Below are 18,198 nucleotides of genomic sequence, written 5' to 3'. Positions count from 1 at the left end.
GGAGCTATAAAATACGTCTGGAGAAAATGATACAAAAAACGGCATATAACTACTTGTCAACATATAATGTTTTCTAATTATTTTTCAATAAAAAATTATCTTGGTTGCAAAGACTTTATACATAAGAGTGTAATTGTGTCATCAACCACTCTCTAATTGCTAGGAAAAAACATTAGCCCAAACAGAGCTTTCCGTAACTTACTGGTATAATTATATTTAGAATATTTCAATATATCTTAAAAAATGTTTCTCACACATTCAAAGCACTTAAAATAATTTATAATCATTCTCAGTTCTTCATCCAATTTCTGTCAAGTGCGTGGTGATATAAATTATTCAGTAATTACAATAAATATAAGTTTAATATACATATATATCATAGTAATTAACTGTCCAAATAACTAGAAATAATATATTTTTCTTTTAATTCCCTTTTGATTTCATAGATTCAAGAACTGTCCTTTCCTTGGGACCCTACATCTCTCCCACAGTTTATCCCTGCTTGTAGACAGCACCTAATTTATCGGCTCTGAATTAATGGTGGGAGAGGCTTCTCCTCTGGTTGTAAAAGGATCCTGGCTCTTTCCATGTGCATAGTGAGCCGCTTTGGCTGGAATTGTCCTGCTGCCAGCAGTACTGCAGCCCTTAAATCAGACATCTTCACCCCAGCTGTGGCTCTTGGAGACTGAAGCATCAGTGACGTGGAAGTTGAGAGCTGAGTCCTCTTCATAAATAATGGGGCCAGCACCTTCTTTCAGGAGACAACCTCCATGAAGCAGTTGATCTTGGTGGGAGAGTGTGAGCAACCTCCAAAAGGGCCTGGTAAGTAAGCCTTAAGTTGACGTTACCTGTGCTGGATAGCACAGCATAGTGCTAAAGTTGGGCTTTGGCTGAAAGCCAATGTTTGTGGGGACTTGGTCTTTGTCCAAAGACAAGCATTGTTAAAAAGAGAAGGTGAAAACGAGAGGAGAAAGCAGTTCCTTTCTGGGAAGTGCTGCTGGATGTAGGCTGCCCGGGAGCTCCCATAGACGTGGAACCCCAGAGCAGTGGGTTTGCACTGGTTCTGGAGCCATGGTTCTGGGGTGGTGGGTCCATGTTGCCTTCTGTACCCACTAGGAACAGGAGTAGCTTGAGAGCCTGGTGATGGAGAGTGAGACGATGGCCTCTGCAGAGCAACCCGAAGCAGAGGTATGAGATAAATGCACATGAGCCCCATCTCCAGCCCTTCACCTGTCTGGGCTGTATCAGTATCAACTTTTGTTTAATAGGAAAAAAAAGTCAGGTAGTCAAACACCCTTTGGGCCCACTGGTTATTAACTATCACTCCTTGGTTTATGTCACCTGGTCTTGTTTTGGAAGAAAATCCCATTCATAGAGTTTAGGATTTTTGTACATACTGCAATGGGTGTGTTCCTGCCTCCCCTTCCCAACTTCTGCCCATGACTTTATTTAGGAGCCGGAATGCTAGTAGAATATTCGCTTAAAGTTCCTTTAACTTGCCTTTGAATTGGAAAGAAGAGTACTTGGATAGTGATAAGAGCTGCAGGTGGGTCCTACCTGGGACATCTCAAACACAAACCCAGGTGGGAGCCGAGGGCTGACCCTTCAGGAGGGAATTTGCAGCTGGAAGAGCACGGGGGGATGTTTGTGGGGCAGCACAAGTCCAGAGGACAAACCAGAGGAGTGGAGATATATCAGAAAAACGATTGTAATGTTAAATTCATCAGAGGCTGCTAAGGGGTTGGGTTTTTTTTAAATTTGATGGGAGGGGGAAAAAAGAAAGGGGCTCATGATACTCTTATTTAACTGACTAAAGAGCTCATGTTAACATTCACTTTTTAAAATACAGTGTCGGCCTGTGTGTAAAACGAGCTTTGAAGTGCAGAGCTGACAAACCCCAGGGGAAAGCATGTCTTTTATTAACAACTGCCGGTACACTTCAGGAACCTTATTTTAATGTTTAGTGAAAACGTTTTCTGTGTGAGCAAAAAGAATTGCTGGGCTGAGACATCCACTGGCTGTGGCAGGAGCTTCACAGCTCCTTGAACCCACTGATGGGCTGAGAGAAGAACCATTTAACAAAAATGATTTTATTTTTATATTGAGGTTCTCTCTTTTAGTGTTGAGGTGACTTAGGGCCGATGGCTGCCCTTGGATTTCAGTGGCATGTTGACTGCTGGTTCTTCAAAACAGGCTTAGGTTCTTTTAGAAAACATTTTAACAAAGAAGCCACATTAGTCTATTATACGTGTTCACCTCTGCAGGTTTATTTTAAATGTATTTAAATAATACAGCAGGTAGACCTGTTCTTTCCTGCCTATTTTCAGTTACAAGTCCTTGGGATATCCACAAAGCAAATATCCAGAGCAAGCAGTAGATGTGGGCCCTTCTTGTCCTTCTGAGACACAGCCTCAGCTCTCAGGGGTCCTTGAACCAAACACTGATATTTTCATCCACAGCCCTGGACCCCACAGGAGGTAACTGCTCTCCTTGCAAGGGTCTCTCAGCCTCATAAGATTATGGCACGACTTCATAAGGGTTTATTAGAGACATTCTTGTTTTAAGACCATGGCAGGTTAAATGACTTGATAAAGGCTAGAGACAGAGGTCAGTATTGATGTGATTAGACATTTGCAATTCTTGGCTTTGAGATCTGGGGATCTGAGAACGGCTGATACAGAATGAAGTACGAGCATCTGAATTTTTTATGTTGCAGTTCAAGTATATTTGGGCTAGATTCATCAAAGGAATAACCGGGAGAGTTATTTTTCATTTGTAGAATCTTAATGAATACATGACACTGCTATTCATTATTTATCTTCTTTCACATTTTAATTAATAGTTCTACTGGCTATTCCTGATTTTTTTCTATATTTTTAGAAAGCTATCACTTCAAAAACATTGCATCATGCTACTGTTTGTTACCTTTCATAAAATTTACTTAATATTAGGATGGACTGCATTTTGCTGTAACTTTTAAGTCCATAAATGAAAGTTGCACCAGTCTCCTGTCCCTCAGAGGTCTTACTAGGGACAGGATGCAGGAAAAAAGCTCTTGATCTTCTGAAACTAATGAGAAAGATGATGGAAGTATAAAGTGGACCTCTCTCTTCTATGTTCCCCTTAAAAGAAGTGGTTTCAACAGCTATGAAAGGTTTAGAGAACTTTCAGATTGCAGGTTTAGAGACAGGATAATGATGCCAGCAATTAGGGCTGGGAGATGACCATATTAGAACATAGGGAAGTGTCCTGCAGAAGAATTAGACTATAAAGCCTTGTACTTGGGCTCCTGACTGTAAATCAAGTCTGCAGGACAGCAAGTTCGTTGTTGTTTCACAAGGCTCTGCAATCCTAAATGCAAAACCCCGTGAAACCCAAGTGAAAAAGTTTCCTCTTCCATGTGTTTTTCACCTTGGTCCAGTGTTGCAGGTGTCAGAGGAGCAGTGAGTGCTGAGGCTCACTTAAAGACCTTTTAATCCCATAAAAATTATGTAAATCACATGAAATCTCAGCTCTGCTGAAGGGTGGCGAGGCTCCATTGATTGCTTCAGTCATAACAGGGTTTTCTGTTTGGCCTTTGACTTCCCTGCATTATTCTCTATATTGATGTAGCTAAACCCCCAAATGCCAGGGATTTCAAGGAATGGAAAGGCATCTAGAAAAATGCTCAACTTATCTCTAAAGTGCTTTTTAAAACGGTTTGGAATTTGGTTTTGAAAAAGAAAATCCCATACGCACAAATATACCTGCCTATGAATGCCTTAACCGAGCATCTTTTAGTTGGTTTTTTTAACCCTGCTGTGATCACGTCTCTCTCCTTGTCTTGCTTTTGCAGACTAAGCCCAGCCCAGGCAGACCGTGGCCCCAACTTGAGCCCGAGCCGCGGTTTTCAGGCTGCTCGTTCTGCTCTGTACTTCCCGGAGTTGTCACCAGAGGGGGACAGAGCCCCACGCACCACAAGTGCAGAGTGACAATCCTTCCCCCACGGCAAAACCCCCTCCAAGAGCTAGTCAGGCTGGGAGGTGAGTTTTGGGGTGGTGGTGGGTCCCCAGTTGCACCCTTGGGTGCCCCAAGCCGCGGTGCCCCAGGCACCAGCCCTGTCTCCCTTTGCTATTGCATTTCACCAATATCCCTTTAGTCTGGAAAAGATGTGTGTGCTTTAAAAAAAATAATAACAATTATTCAACACCAGCCCTTAAAACAGCTGTAGATTTGCTGGAGATAATGTAGAAGATTGAGTTCGTATCACAAACTGGGTTTCGGAATGACTCAGTTCTTCTTGTCTTTCATTTCAACAAAAATGCTGTTTAAAAATTACTGTTCTTTTGTATAAAGGTATCTGCGCCCCCCAGTTTTGATCAGATTCACTGAAAACTGGAACATTGCTCATACCCAAGTATTTAAGTTAGCACCACCCCTCCAGGAGAAAAATTTGCAACCTGTAGCATTGAAAATAAGACAAGAAGCAAATTTGATGAGTATCTGGCTTTTTCAATAACTAGCTATGCCTGATTGGAACCTGTAGGGAAAACAAACACAATTATTTGTGTGAGATTGAATTTCATTTCCAACAGAAAATATGAAATCTGTCACCTGCACTCTTGCTGTAAGCTGGTCATGGGCTGGAGATGCTCCAGCAGCCGTGCTGGTGGGTACCAGCAATAGCAGCCAGCCCTGGGTCAGTCTGTGTGTGCAGGTGTCTGTGTCCTCCTGTCCCACTGCCATGGGTGACCCCTAAAATGCAGGTCACCATGTGGCAGGACTCGTTTCCTTCCCAAAAAGCATGGAGACGGCAAAGTAGGTCCCCTGAAGTGAGATCCAGGGCTGTCCCTGAGGGTCTGTGTTGCAAGCTGCGAGCCTGGATTTGGCTGCTTGGCTGCCTGAGCCTGATGGAGCAAAATCTGTGAGACCTTAAGACGCAAATAATATTTGACTTGAGCTCATTTCCTCAGTCCCAGACAGTTTGCTGCTGAATGGAGTCGGGTTGTTCTTTCTCCGGATCCTCAGTGTCAGACCATCACCCAGATCCAGCTGCCCCTGGTAATTAAATTTTAATGCCTCAAGCTGGGAGTTTGTATTGGTGTTTGAAGTGGAGCATGTTAGCAGCCCTGGTGTGGTCACCCCCAGGCTTTGAAGCTCCTTGTCTGTCACTGAGGACGGCATGGGGTGGTCCCATCTCTGTGGGTGCAGTTACGTGCTTGGTCCCAGCTGAACCGACACAGCAGATGTCCATTGATTTAGGGAATCAAGGAGTTTTCTCTTATGCAGACGGAAGTGACTGGAAAGCTAATGAGGGTCTATTCTGGTGGATCTGGAGAACGCATTAAATTTTCTTGAGACAGCCATGAACTGTTGCCCCTGGCGCTCTTTGGATGGCTGGTGGCACCTTTGCTGGCATGGTGGCACCCACAGGTGTGGTCCCAGTGTCAGGGGTGGGGCACAGGCCATGGGGCTCCCCACAGCTCCTCCTGAGCAGTGACATCCCCCACACCTGGAGCAGGTCCCCAGGGTCCCAGCTGGGCGAAGTCACGAGCCGGAAGGTCTGCTTTGCCGCAAAGAGGAATTTAAGACGGAGGAGGCGACTAGAAAACCAATTGTGCTCGTATGCAAAGCTCTCATCCTCCTCCTTTTAAATGGTTTCATTGTAATTACTGTGCAAACAGAAGGTCTGGGTAATTATTATGAGGTCTTGTGGGTGTAAATTTAACATGTTGTTCCCATGCAGCTACACTGTGACAGAAGACTTTTTCTTTGAGTTTTTCTCCTTAACTCCCTGCTTTCATTTTCTCCATGGGTTCAGCACAGCTAGTGAATAGTCACCTGGGTGGGAGATAGCTCTTAAGGCTGATCGGTAGCCGGGACTGCTGTGAGGCAAACCGATTTTGCAGATGATCCAGGAAGAAGCACCACGTGCATCTGCAGATGCAGATTGTGACCCAGCCCCAAACACAGGCTAAGGGATGCTAAGTGCAGTTGATGGGTCTCACGAGGCTCCTGAGAGCCTTGTCCCCACCCAAACCACGATGGCTGATGGGATCCAAGGGGATGCTCAAGCTGACAAATCCTGTGTTTAAATTGTAAGCTTTATACAGGGATCCTGAGGGAGGACAGCATTAGGTATCACTGCGTCAGAGCTTACTGAGCTGAAGCACCAGTCTCTCTTCCTCAAGTTAGCACAGAACAGTGGTGCATATGTATCTTAGGGACACTATTTTGCTTTTTTATTTAGCATATTGCACAAAAAGTCATGAAGTTCAGCTCATACTAATTTATTTATTGTAAGAGAAGATTCCATGGAATTAGAAAATCTTCCCCTTTTGGCTGGTCATGATAATCTGAATTGTGTCACCGCCTTGTCTGTTCAGCACCGAGCGTGAAAACAAATCAGCACAGATGTAGCTTGTCGAAACAATCCCACAGCTCAGGATGAAAGAGATGGTTACAAACAACTTCGAATGTATGTGGGCTATGTGTCTGTGTGTAATATAGTTGAACAAACGTCCGCTGCTGTTTGAGCTGCAGAACAGATGACTTGGAAAAGGCTTTCAAGTAAGTTATAAAGTGTTTACTGTCATCCATGCTGCTGTCTCATTCGGCTGCTCTGCTACTTCCTATTGCATTGGTTTCCTTCCTTCTTCCCTTTCCCCATGAGACAGCGAAGCTGACAGCGCTTGTGCTGAAGGCACCTGTTCTTGTGTCCTGCTCAGAGTATTTTTAATAGAACTCCCAGGTTCAGGCTGGCCGGCTCTCACAGATAAACTAGCCAGCAAAACCTATTGCTGTGCAGCTGAATTTCTGCTGCTTGGATAAAGCTGCTGTCCGAAGCAGTTTCATCTTTTCAGTTGATCTTTTATTTACCACACATATACTCTGTAGTATAACGTGTTCTGCTGAGACTTGCCAGTGCTTTTTGGACTTACCTTCGCTTCAATAGCTGATTATTTTATTCCAAGTCCCATGTAATCAATATCTGTTGGGCTTGTCCTTCCTCTGCACAGCCCCTCAAAGGCTCATGTGGAAAGCTGGAGGGGTAAAATTGTGCTCACAAAGATCCAGGTGTCTTCTGGAGTGTCAAAGGGGCCTTATTTGCTCTTGGCATGTGTGTAAGCACAATGTCTTCTGCATTTTGAAGGACTCACTGTGGAAATGATTGCATTGAGTAGGTCTGGGGGCAATAAAGGTGGAAGGGGTTATGCTTTTCTTTCTCTTGTTTTACTTCTTGAAGTCTACTGGACCCATTTTATCTTTGGGCTATGGAGGAGATAAGTTTAAAACGAAGATCTAGAGTAGGAAGCCCCAGGCCGTTGTATTTCATACAGGGGAAGCAACTTGATTGTGCTGAAGCTTTCCACAGTGTCCCAAGAGGTTTGGGGATGCTCTACATACCTTGTGCTGAATACTACTGCATCTGCTGGAGCTTTGACCACAGGGGATGCCTGTCTTTTAAGTGTGATGATTAAATGGCTAAACCTTGCCTTGTGGCAACAAGACCCAGGTGATTTTTGACTTTGTGTGGGTACTTCAACTCAGTCCAGGCTACTTTTCTCAGTGTAAAAGCACATCTTGCTCACTGTTGAGACAAGCGTAGAGTGCTAGTGAGGCTGCACCTCGAATCCTGGGGTCAGTTTTGGGCTCCTCACTGCAAGAACGCCCTTGAGGTGCTGGAGCGAGTTGAGAGAAGGGAACGGAGCTGGTGAGGGGCTGGAGCACAAGTGTGATGGGAGCGGCTGAGGGACCTGGGGGTTCAGCTGGAGAACAGGAGCTGAGGGGAGACCTTCTGATCTCTGAACTGCCTGAAAGGAGCTTGGAGCGTCGAGGGGGTTGATCTCTTCTCCAGGTAACAAGACAAGAGGAAATGGCCTCAAGTTGTGCCAGGGGAGGTTTAGATTGGATATTGTGAAAAAATTTCTTCCTGGAAAGGGCTGTGGGGCACTGGAACAGGCTGCCCAGGGCAGTGGTGGAGTCACCATCCATGGAGGGGTTTAAAAGATGTATAGATGAGGTTCTTAGTGACGTGGTCTAGAGGCGGATTGACAGTGTTAGGTATAACGGCTGGACTCAATGATCTTAAAGGTCTTTTCCAACCAATACAATTGTAAGATTCTATAATTCTTTCTTACAGAAAGCACAGATCAGGTGGAGAACATCCTGAGGATCCGCAAAGCCCTGTCAGTCATACCAAAGTCCACTTGTGGTCACCGCCCGAGTGTGAGTGGAAAGGGAACATGTCCCATCTGTTCCTGCTGTCCCGAGGGACAACACTGCTGGGACAGGATTTACCAGTGTCGCCCAGGAGAAGGTGAGGCCTTGCAGGACTCGTTGCTTGCTGGTGTGGAAATGATATTCAGCCAACACTGACCTCATGTTAGTGACCTATGTCTGTGCCAGGTACTTCTGTGGGGGAAAACCCCCCCAAATTATTTACTTAAGAATGGGAAAATTGCTCTCAATGAGTAATTATGAAGAAAAGAACTGGAACGATGACGGCATTATCTGGTATGGTAACATAGTATGAGAAATTGCTTTCTTTTCCTAGAAGAGTGTGTGAGAATTCAGTAGAATCTGGGCATTTTTGCTAACCAGAATTTTGTTTACTTTAATAGAATTAATGTTCTCCTGCAATTTAAAAATATCTTTCTGACCTTTTTTTTTTTTTAAAAAAAAAATCAATAAAATATATGAAAGTGACTCTTCTGATCATCTTCTATTTAATAGATGGGTATTTTTCAAAGGGACGATTACATCAAAGTTTTCCAATGAGCAATGTGGATTGGATACGGCCGAGAAAAACAGCTGGCTTAGGTCCCACTTGTTCTGGTTTCTCCCATCTACGAAACAGGTAGAGAAGTAATTTTATAGGTGACAGGATGAGATGGTGAAGAGAACATGTCAGAAAAACAGTCCCTTTTACCTGATTTTCTTTTTTTGACAAAGATTTGAAGAAAGCTTTCAACCTTGTCCAACAGAATTATATCCCATTAGTGTGACTGCTCCTGGAGTTTGATCTTCCCTGATGTACCCTGCGAAATTACTTGTGATGTTTGTATACTGCCATTATTTCCATAGTTTGGGATTTCATTCTGGCTTGTTCTAGATTTGAACTTCCCCAAGGTCCAGATGTTGTCGGGAGCCTGGCTGGACTAAGCTCTGGGAGATGAAGCAAAAACACTCGGTGTTGTTTCTGTGTCTTAAATGCAAGTTCAGAGCTCTCTTGTTTGGTGCCTTGGATAACTGATGACAAAAGAGATTTGGAGTTTGGATAAGATAAGAATTAAATGGAATATTTGTCTTAAACCAGCAATGCACTTGAGCTGTTCGGGAGGTTCAAAGAGTTGTGCTCGTTTTTAGAATAATCTTTGTTTTCTTCATCTCCTAAAATTCTCTGTGCTGATGTTGAACTCAAGCACTAAAACAATGAATAGTCCCAAACGCCACGGGGTGATAGTACATTTTGCTTTAAAATTTCATGATAGCAAATGTTCTTGTCCTTCTTTTGTCACAGCAAAATGCCACAGGAGTTACAAACATCACATGTGACTCAAAGCCTTGAGAGACCGTTTTCCAGTTTGCCAAGAAAGCGATGACTCCACCGAGCTGCTGATTTCAGAGATGGGCTCAGGCTGAAATATTCATATTTTCCCAGCTCCTATAAGCACTAAAGCTCAGTTTAAAACATGTGCTTCCATTTACTAGATCCGGCAAAGCACCTGAAGTCAGTGTAATTAACCGTGTGCAAACACACCCCTGAACAGGAATTACACACTGCAGCCCCAGGTCGGTATCTCTGAGCCTTCTTACTTTGGTGAATTGTAGTTTATTCATCTTGGACTGAGGCCTGGTGTCTTCCTCCTTGGAGACAATTCCTGTAATTCCTGTGTAATTAGATTAGCTCTAACTAGACCTACCTACATCAGGCAGAATAAACTGTTTCTAACCTCCACAGATCCTGTTGAAAATATGATGCCTGTGGTCCCTCCACATGGGAGCTCGTGCTCAGCAGAGATCGCAGTGACAGAAAATCGCCTTTTTAAAATGGAGTTGTATATAATAGTATTAACAGCAGGACTTAAAGCTTAAAACTGATAAATTATAAGGGGCCTCTGGTTTTGCTTTTATTGTCTGCTTACTGGAGTCCAGAAACCAGGAGGCTCATCAGGAGGTTGGGGTAGATACTGAAATAGCTGGTTCTTTATTGTCTCTTAGTATTTATTTAGAAAAAAATGCTTAATTTTCCAACAAACCTGTCAATAGGTTTACTTGGTAGGTGCCAATAATGAGCAGCATGGGGATGTGGCAGACAGATTATAGTCCTACATGTTTGTAAGCAACTCAGAATCTATCACGGTGTGATCAAAATTAGGTAAAAGTCTAAGGAAGCGCTGAATCAGGGTCTAAAATCTAGGATATCAGCTGTGATATGCTACCCGATAATCAGCTACAAGAAAACATATCCTGCTCAGGTTGTATTTCTAGTTAGCACAGAGGGGTAAAATTAAAGAATTAGCATATTTGTGGCAAATAAAATATTATGCTTTCAAGCAAGTGACTGTCCTTATTTAATGCCCCGCTTTGTATTTAAAGTAGCTGTGGAGGTGCATCCTATACGTGCTCAGTAGAGCCAGCTGAATTATGTTTAGAATAATTCATCAGATAAATTCATGTCAGTGAATAATCTGCATTCAGATCATGACCTCTACCAAGCCGTGCTTTTTCCAGAGCTCAGAGCTTTCAGCTGATGCTGGGGAAGAGACAAGAGGAGCACAGAGAAGCTTTTCTCCCATCTCCTTTGATCCGGTAGCAGTCCTCATTTTGGGAGCAGGGCAGGAAAACCTCAGCCCAGGGGATGTTCCAATCTGAAAAGAAGGATTTTCTAAACTGCGGAAGCAGCGGGGGCATGTCCCAAAGCCTGGGGTTTAGAGGTTTATCCACGCAGGCAGTGGACAGTGCTGGAGTTGTGTCAGTTTTTGTCTCGCAGTTGCTGGATGCTGGGAAATGAGGCCGGGCAGCCTGTCCAGGTGCTGTAGGTCCACCCGTGTTTATTCACTGAAACAGCTGGCTGCTTATCCCAGCACTAACCTGGTGGGAAAAACGCTAATGAAACAGCTCTGTGCTGATGGCATCTCTCACTGTGTGAGCCGAACTCATTTTGCACACCTTAGTGCATTAGAGAGAAGAGGATAAAATTAAAATAGCATCAGGGTAACGGTCAGAGGCTTAGAGAAACGCAGATTAGAGCTACAAGCAATTGTAAGCCTTGGTAGGTTTTGCTCATCATCCAAAAATTAATAAGAAAGAAGATAGCCAGAAAGCAACAGGGCTGTGAAGAAGTCAGAGATTTCCATTTAGCAAATATTATACTTTAATATTAGGTCAGTTTGGTGTTAGTGGTTTTAAAAGTGAACTTCAGCATTTTTATTATGAAGCATTTACATTCTCCCTCGTTTGCTTTCAGCAGTTCCACAAAGCTTTTCAGTGCTCTCACACAGAAACATCTTATTAATTCTGTAATGCTTTTTATTTGCTTTTTGTGTCTAAGACAGTAGGTAAAGTTCCATACACCCCACTGCTGTGGAGGGGGTTCCTCTGTGGCACATTTCTCAGGTCCTCTGGGTGAGGGAAAATGTCAGAGGCTACAAGTGCTGGAGCTGCTGTGGTGGGAACAGAGTTTGTTCAGCTTAGGAGACCTTGATGCTTTGACAGACAGGTCACTTGAGCTGGTACTCCTGCAAAATGAGCAGAAAAGCTCAGGCTTGGTATTGGATTAGACGTAGGGTCTAGTCCTGACTTTGTTGTTCCACTTTTGAATGAAATCAGTGCCTCAGTTTCACTGTCTATAAAATGAGGGACTAGTAATGATATATCTTATTGTAAGAGTCTGCAGAGTAGATGACAAGCTCGAAGCAAAAGATGCTGTTAAGTAGAAAACACGTGTGAAGGAAAATTGAAAGGGTTTCAGCATTCAACACTGTGTACAGTGAAGTTTATCTGCTGTTTCAGCTTGTTTGTTCTTTTATCAGGCCATTGAACAATAGCTAATGAAGGGGGAAGACCTTGTATTTTCTTACAGGATACGACTGTTCCTGTGCCTTTGAACTGATTAATGAGCAGCAGGGTTGTGCTGCAGATTGTAGCAGCGTTGAGTTCTTCCTGTTGGTGCTTTTGTAACGGTTGCAAAAGCGGGAGTGTGATTGAATGAGGCTTTTATTATTTTTTAATTTATTTTAGGCAGCTAAAGAATTAATGAGAATAATTTTCCCATTTTACCATCTGCTTTAGACTCCATCTCAAAGGGTTCCCAATGATTGTGGCATGGAAAACCCTTGAAAAATGATCCTCCCGTATTTCCTGCACTCAGCAGTCTGCTAATGCGGACGATAGATCTAGGTGATGGGTCTGCATGATTTAGCGAGGATCATTAGGGTTATGATGAGCTCTGCAACTGTCTTGTTTATTCACAGTTAGCAATTTCGTCGCAGTGCCCTTTGTCTCAGAAAGATGTTTGCATTTCAGCTTTTACAGACAGCATATTGTCAGAAACGTTCAGCCGGTGAGATTTCCACCTTGGGCTCAGGAGCACAAGCTGCTCCACTGTTTTCCATCCTGTTTCCCTGGTATGTTGGGCTGGAAACATTGAGGAGCTCTGCTGAGCTTTCCATCAGTGATGGGAGGGAAAGTGCATGTCTCCCACTGGCATTCAAAGGGTTAATCGCGAAGAGTTTACATGTCCTGACCATCAAGTCCCTGTCTCCCTGCATTTCACACTCCTCCTCTCTCTTAGGTTCATGGCTTTTTCTTTTTTCCCCAGTCTTCACCTTCCAGGGTCGATCTCCACCGAAGCCGCTATTAAACATCCTCGCTGTGACGCCTCTCAGTGCAGTGCACGAACGCCCGCCCTCCCTGCCAGAAGGAGGATTAGAAAGCTAAAGTCTTTAACCTGCCTGTCAAACAAAATTATTCATGTCAGGTGAGTGGCTGAGCAGCATTTTGCAAGGTTTCCGTGAATAATACATAGGATGGTCAGTCTTGGCACGGGAGTGTTACTCCAGCTGTAGAATAATTCGTATGCCTGGAAGAAAAAAGGTGCACATCTTAATTTTGTTCGTTTTCCATTAGCAATAAGAGCGAAAGGTTCATTTGATGGTTGAGCTTGAATGATTGCAGCTTTGCCCATCGTTGGGTTTGACCCCGGCTGCTGCATCGGGCATTGGGACACAGACACCCCAGCTCTGCCCGGTCCAGATCTGATGGCATCTGAGTCACTGTGAGTCCCCCGGCTGTGCCCACAGTGATGTATGCAAAGAGATTTATTAGTGTGGGTAAAGCTGGATCGTAATGAGGTTACACAGCTCTGGGACTGCGCCTAACTCATCTCTGGCACCGTGGGACCCAGGGGGAGATAAATGTGCGGCTGCCCTCGTCTCTTCCCTCTAGATTTTATTTGTGGTTCAGAAGACAGATGGGCAGCCATGTACACAAATACACTCAGACTTCTCCCCAAAGAATGATGTCATTCTAGGGTTTTTTTTTATGTTCAGGGTAAAATATTATAATGGCACCATTTCCTTCCTTCAAGCAAGAAAATAGTTGAGCAGATCTTCTGTTCTTATGAAAAGCCTGTGACTTTATTGCTTTGCTGAGAATTGGTTATTTTTATTTTTCTTGAAAGGGGCTGCTTTTCTTACCTAAAAAAAAAAAAAAAAGGGGCAAAAACCAAAACATTTTTTGGCTGTAATACAATTTTCACAGTGTTTTATACTAGGTCTCTGAATACTTTCCTTTTGATTATATATAGAAAGTCTTACTTTATATTTGGCACTACTGGCATCATACAAATTAAAACAAACAAACAAAACCCCTCCACATTTTTATTTTTGTAGAACTTTTATTGTTTACTTACTCTTTCCTCAGTGAACCTGCATTGGATTTTACTCGCCTTGGCAATGTGCGTGGTAGTAACAGTGACTATAAATGTGCTTGAAAACCGCATTGCCCAGCACTTCACGGTCATCCCTTATGGTCTTAAAACCACATTTTGATTATTGGTTTGCTAATGCAAGCAGAAACGAGTCACAAAAATCTTGCTGCAAACAAAAACCGTAAGTCAAAGAGAGTCTTTCTGTTCCCTTACTGGACTTTGGCTCAGACATTTGATGTAGGGAAACAAAGGAGATTGCGACCAGCGGCTGATCTGAGGAGATCCCGTTTAACAGGCAGCAGTGGCCGGACAGGTAAATAGAGCAGGTGGGTGGATATTGCTGTAACATATGGCCACAAGGGCATTGGAGTGAGGCCTTTAATTTCACATTATGATTCTTCTCGTATTTGTTAGATAGAACAATATTAACCTTTCGAATTTATTTAGAAACTCATTAGCGCTTTTTCTATAGTCCATTCTTTTCCTGATTAGCTCTCCTCATTACAATTCAAATTTCTTTCTGCTACATTTACCACATTGTCCTGCTTTCTCTCATCTCTATTGTTGCTCCGCTTAATTTATTAAAGCAACGAAAAAGGAAGCGGGGGGATCGGTTGACATAGTCCTGGGTGTTTTGGAAGGGAGGAGGAAGGAGACACCTGTGAGCTTTCCTCTTCCTCAGTGTGCCGGGGTGGGCAGAGCACAGAACCATAGAATAGTTTGGGTTGGAGGGACCTTCCCAGCTCCCCCAGTGCCCCCCCTGCCATGAGCAGGGACATCTTCAGCAGCTCAGGTTGCTCAGAGCCCTGTCCAGCCTGGCCTGGGATGTCTCCAGGGATGGTTCATCCACCACCTCTCAGGCCAACCTGGGCCAGGCTCTCACCACCCTCAAGGGCAAATATCCCTTCCTCATGTCCAGCCTGAATCTCCTCTCCTTTAGTTTAAAACCATCACTCCTCGTCCTATCGCAACATGCCCTGCTAAAAAGCGCGGTGGCAGCAGTTTCTATACAAGCACGTGATGCAAACACGGTTCATAGTGGCAGCACCAGCTAAAAGACTTTCTGAATATGCCTTATTTTGTGCTCAAAGCTGCCAGCAAAAACCTCTAGTGCAGGGTGACGGCAGCTGCCTCCACACGTGCCTGCGGTGACCCTCACTTGCTGGGTTTGCTTTAGCTTGCGGAGACTTGACTTTCCCGCTTTCTCATTTCACTTGTTGCTCAATCTCAGAGTTTTTTAAATGGGATTCACTCTGAAACTTCAGTGTCCTCATCACATCCTGGAAGCGTATTCAACTAATCCCCCTGACTCCTCCAGCATCCTGTTTCTAAGGTTATTTTAAAAGCTATGTGTATTCCTCTAGTAGCATTTCTTTTGTGTACTTTTCCTTAGTATCAAGATGGAAGTCTGGGAGTCGCTGTAATTGCTCTTGAATTCACCCATTTCCAGTGGAATTGACATTTTGGTCAAGGTTTTTTCAACAAGAGACCTGAGCCTGTCCGTGTTTTGGGGGAACAGGAATGGGGAGATGCTGAGCTTCAGATGTACACTTTGACATTTGCTGCCCTGCTCTGCAAAACATTTTCTGTCAGGAATATGCAATTTTGTGCCTTTTTTGTTTGTTTTTATCAGTACAGCGCTTGTTTCTCAAGAGCGATGCTGCTGTATCCCATGTGCTTGTGATTAAAGATGCATGTGCTTTCGACAACAGATGATTAAATACAGCCAGATGACTGTGACCGTCCCAGTCGTTGTGGTTCTCTGATTATCGGTGTATTTGAACATCTCACAAATGTGAATGGATGTGCTTTTGCAGCAGCTATCGTAAAACAAGGAAGAGCCGGAGTATTTTATTTGAGGCACTGAGGGATAAACTCACTCAGCAAAGGTTATAGAAAAAGGTTTTGGCAGAGCCTCAAAAAGAATCAAAACTTCTGAGTTTCTACTCCAATGCCTTAATCATAAAATCATTTTTTCTCTGAATTCTTTTCCGTCTGTGGTAATTATAGTTTGGGCTGGTTTTATGTCCTTTATAAAAACCTGTCTTTCACGCATCTTGTGAAACTAAAAAAAAGGAAGCTAAAACAATCATAATTTTCCAAGTGTATAATTCTGGACTCCAGCAGGGGCCTAAAACAAGTAAGGTAATTATTCCACTCAGTTCAGCACCGTTTGGAGAATTAGGCTATTTTGTGAATTGTAGTTTTAAAATAAGACACATGAACTGGAAAAAGTTCAATGAGCAACATGTAAAATGAAATAAATTCTTGCAAATATCAGCTAAAAGAGAAGAGGAGCCGGCCGTAAGCCTTTGGCATGAAGGTGATAGGAAGAAGACAGGGAAGATCAGCAATGTTGAGGGAAGCTTATGGGGAAAATACCAGAGCATACTTTCAGGGCTAAATTAATTCCTGGTGCAAGTTGAACTGAAAAAGACTTTCCCCAAGGATGAATTTGGCCCGTGGGCAATCACAGGAGGTCAGTCGGGAGAAGCTGCCAAGAGGGGGTGGACCCAGCATTAGAAGAGTTGTTGAAGTCTAGACTAGATGTGCATTTGTTAGCGATGGTTAATTAACTTGTTCCTGGCAATCAGCCACTAGGGCAGGAGGTGGGCTGGATTTGCAAGTAGTGATTGCCAAGAAAGTCACCCATAATTGCCTGCGATCGTGTGGCTTTCTGATTTTTCACCTTTGTCTTTTGTCCCCCTCTAAATGCATTTTGTAGATTTCTGTTCGGTTGGTTTGTTTTGTGTGTGTGTTCTGTTTGGTTTGTTTTGTGTGTGTTGTTTTGTTTTTTTTTTCTTCATCTCTTTTCTCTCCACAGGCTTCATATAAACACTGTTTTCATGCTTTTTGCTACTGATGTGACTGAACCTCTGCCACGGTCTGATGTTGGGTGCCAGTGGTGACCGAGGAACATCAGCCATAAGAAAGAAGAGCAAAGTCACCTGTGGTTGCAGAAGAGATTCAGGACCGTTACCTGTGGCTGAGGAGAGCACAGTGCACTCATATGTGTGCTGCAGGCCACCCTTGTAGGATTAATTTCTAGTTCTGAATAGCTTCTATGTGCTAACAGCCCCACAGGGTTGGTTTCTGTGCCATCTCCCCAGACAACCCTTCACTTTGGTTGCAGTTCCAGTTTGTGTTGTGTGATACCTGGACACCCTCTGTTGTACGGTAAGCAACATCTCTGAGATGCTGCTGAGTTGTCTGAGAGTGATACAAGGGCTGTCAAACAGGACCAGTATTGCTGGAGGATCGTGTGCTGCCCACACCATCCTCCAGCCCTTGGTGATGTGTCAAACTGCAGGTCGGATGGAGCAGGAAAAATAACATAGGCTTGGAGCCCCACATAGAAGGAACCAGCCAAAGGCTGAAATTATCTTCTGTTTGATTTAGGGGTATGAGTGCACAGAACACAAAGTAGGTTGACTGCACAATATGCATGTAATGCAGAGCCAGGAGCTGCAGATGAGGAGGAAGGAAGGTTTGGGTTTATTCCTCTGTGTTTCTGGAGGCAGGAAAGCAGTAGAACTTGCCCTGGTACAAGTTTCCAGGTGGCCAACCTTGGACTGTTTCTTACTTTTAAATGAAGCAAATCAGGAAGGAGGGAAAATGCAATAGTCTTAATTGATTTGGTTTTGTTTTTTGTTTTTTTTTCTAGTATTTCCTATATACAGAAGTAAAAGGCAAAGCTGAGAAAGCTTAAATGCCTAAGTGGATCTTTCTAGCAGCAGATTTACTGCTGTAGGACAGAAATGAGTAGGATCTCAGATTACGGTCCAGCCTGTGGCACAGTCATGGAGGAGTCCTGGGGGACCTAACGCTGCAGGGGGGCTTTGGGGAAAGAAGTTGCTGGATCCATGGTTGTGGGATTTGGAGTGTTTTAGGGGAAGATGTTTCATTTGGATGGGGGAGGGTTCCCTGGCTAAAGAGAGAGGGGGATCAAAGCTGTGAGACGGGAACAGTTGCAGATGCCAGAAGAGACTGAGGGGAGCAGGTTGTTGCTGAACTCGAGAGGAATAAAAGCAAGAGAATGACATTAGCATATAATTTCTGGCAGTTGTTGCAGTGCATAATAACTTCAATTTAAAAGCCACTCATTTCCCTCACTTTGTGCCTTATTAAGGCTCCCATCTATATTTAATGGTGGGAATATCACTTTTTGCTTCCCTGATTTTATGCCTGCAATTGATCTACATTACCTGTTAGATCTCCACTTGGATTTCTGGAGTGTGTGAGGGCTCCTGCGGAGTCCTGAGAGACACAAAAGTATAACTCAA

General features: G+C 43.7%; 1 long non-coding RNA gene across 1 annotated transcript in view; it reads left to right on the top strand.

Moving 5' to 3' along the window:
• The first annotated feature begins 445 nt into the window (after nucleotides 1-445).
• Nucleotides 446-18,198, top strand: part of LOC110358946 (uncharacterized) — an 80,433-nt gene continuing 62,680 nt past the window's right edge. Inside the window, exons 1-5 of the long non-coding RNA XR_010466528.1 lie at nucleotides 446-822; nucleotides 3,836-4,022; nucleotides 8,123-9,774; nucleotides 12,806-12,964; nucleotides 13,909-17,092. This is a non-coding gene — a long non-coding RNA (uncharacterized LOC110358946). The remainder of the gene's footprint in view (nucleotides 823-3,835; nucleotides 4,023-8,122; nucleotides 9,775-12,805; nucleotides 12,965-13,908; nucleotides 17,093-18,198) is intronic.

This window comes from Columba livia, chromosome 16 (assembly GCF_036013475.1).
Source record: "Columba livia isolate bColLiv1 breed racing homer chromosome 16, bColLiv1.pat.W.v2, whole genome shotgun sequence".
NCBI lineage: Eukaryota > Metazoa > Chordata > Aves > Columbiformes > Columbidae > Columba > Columba livia.
The sequence above is the reverse complement of the archived record's forward strand: the minus strand, read 5'-3'. Positions and strand labels throughout refer to the sequence as shown.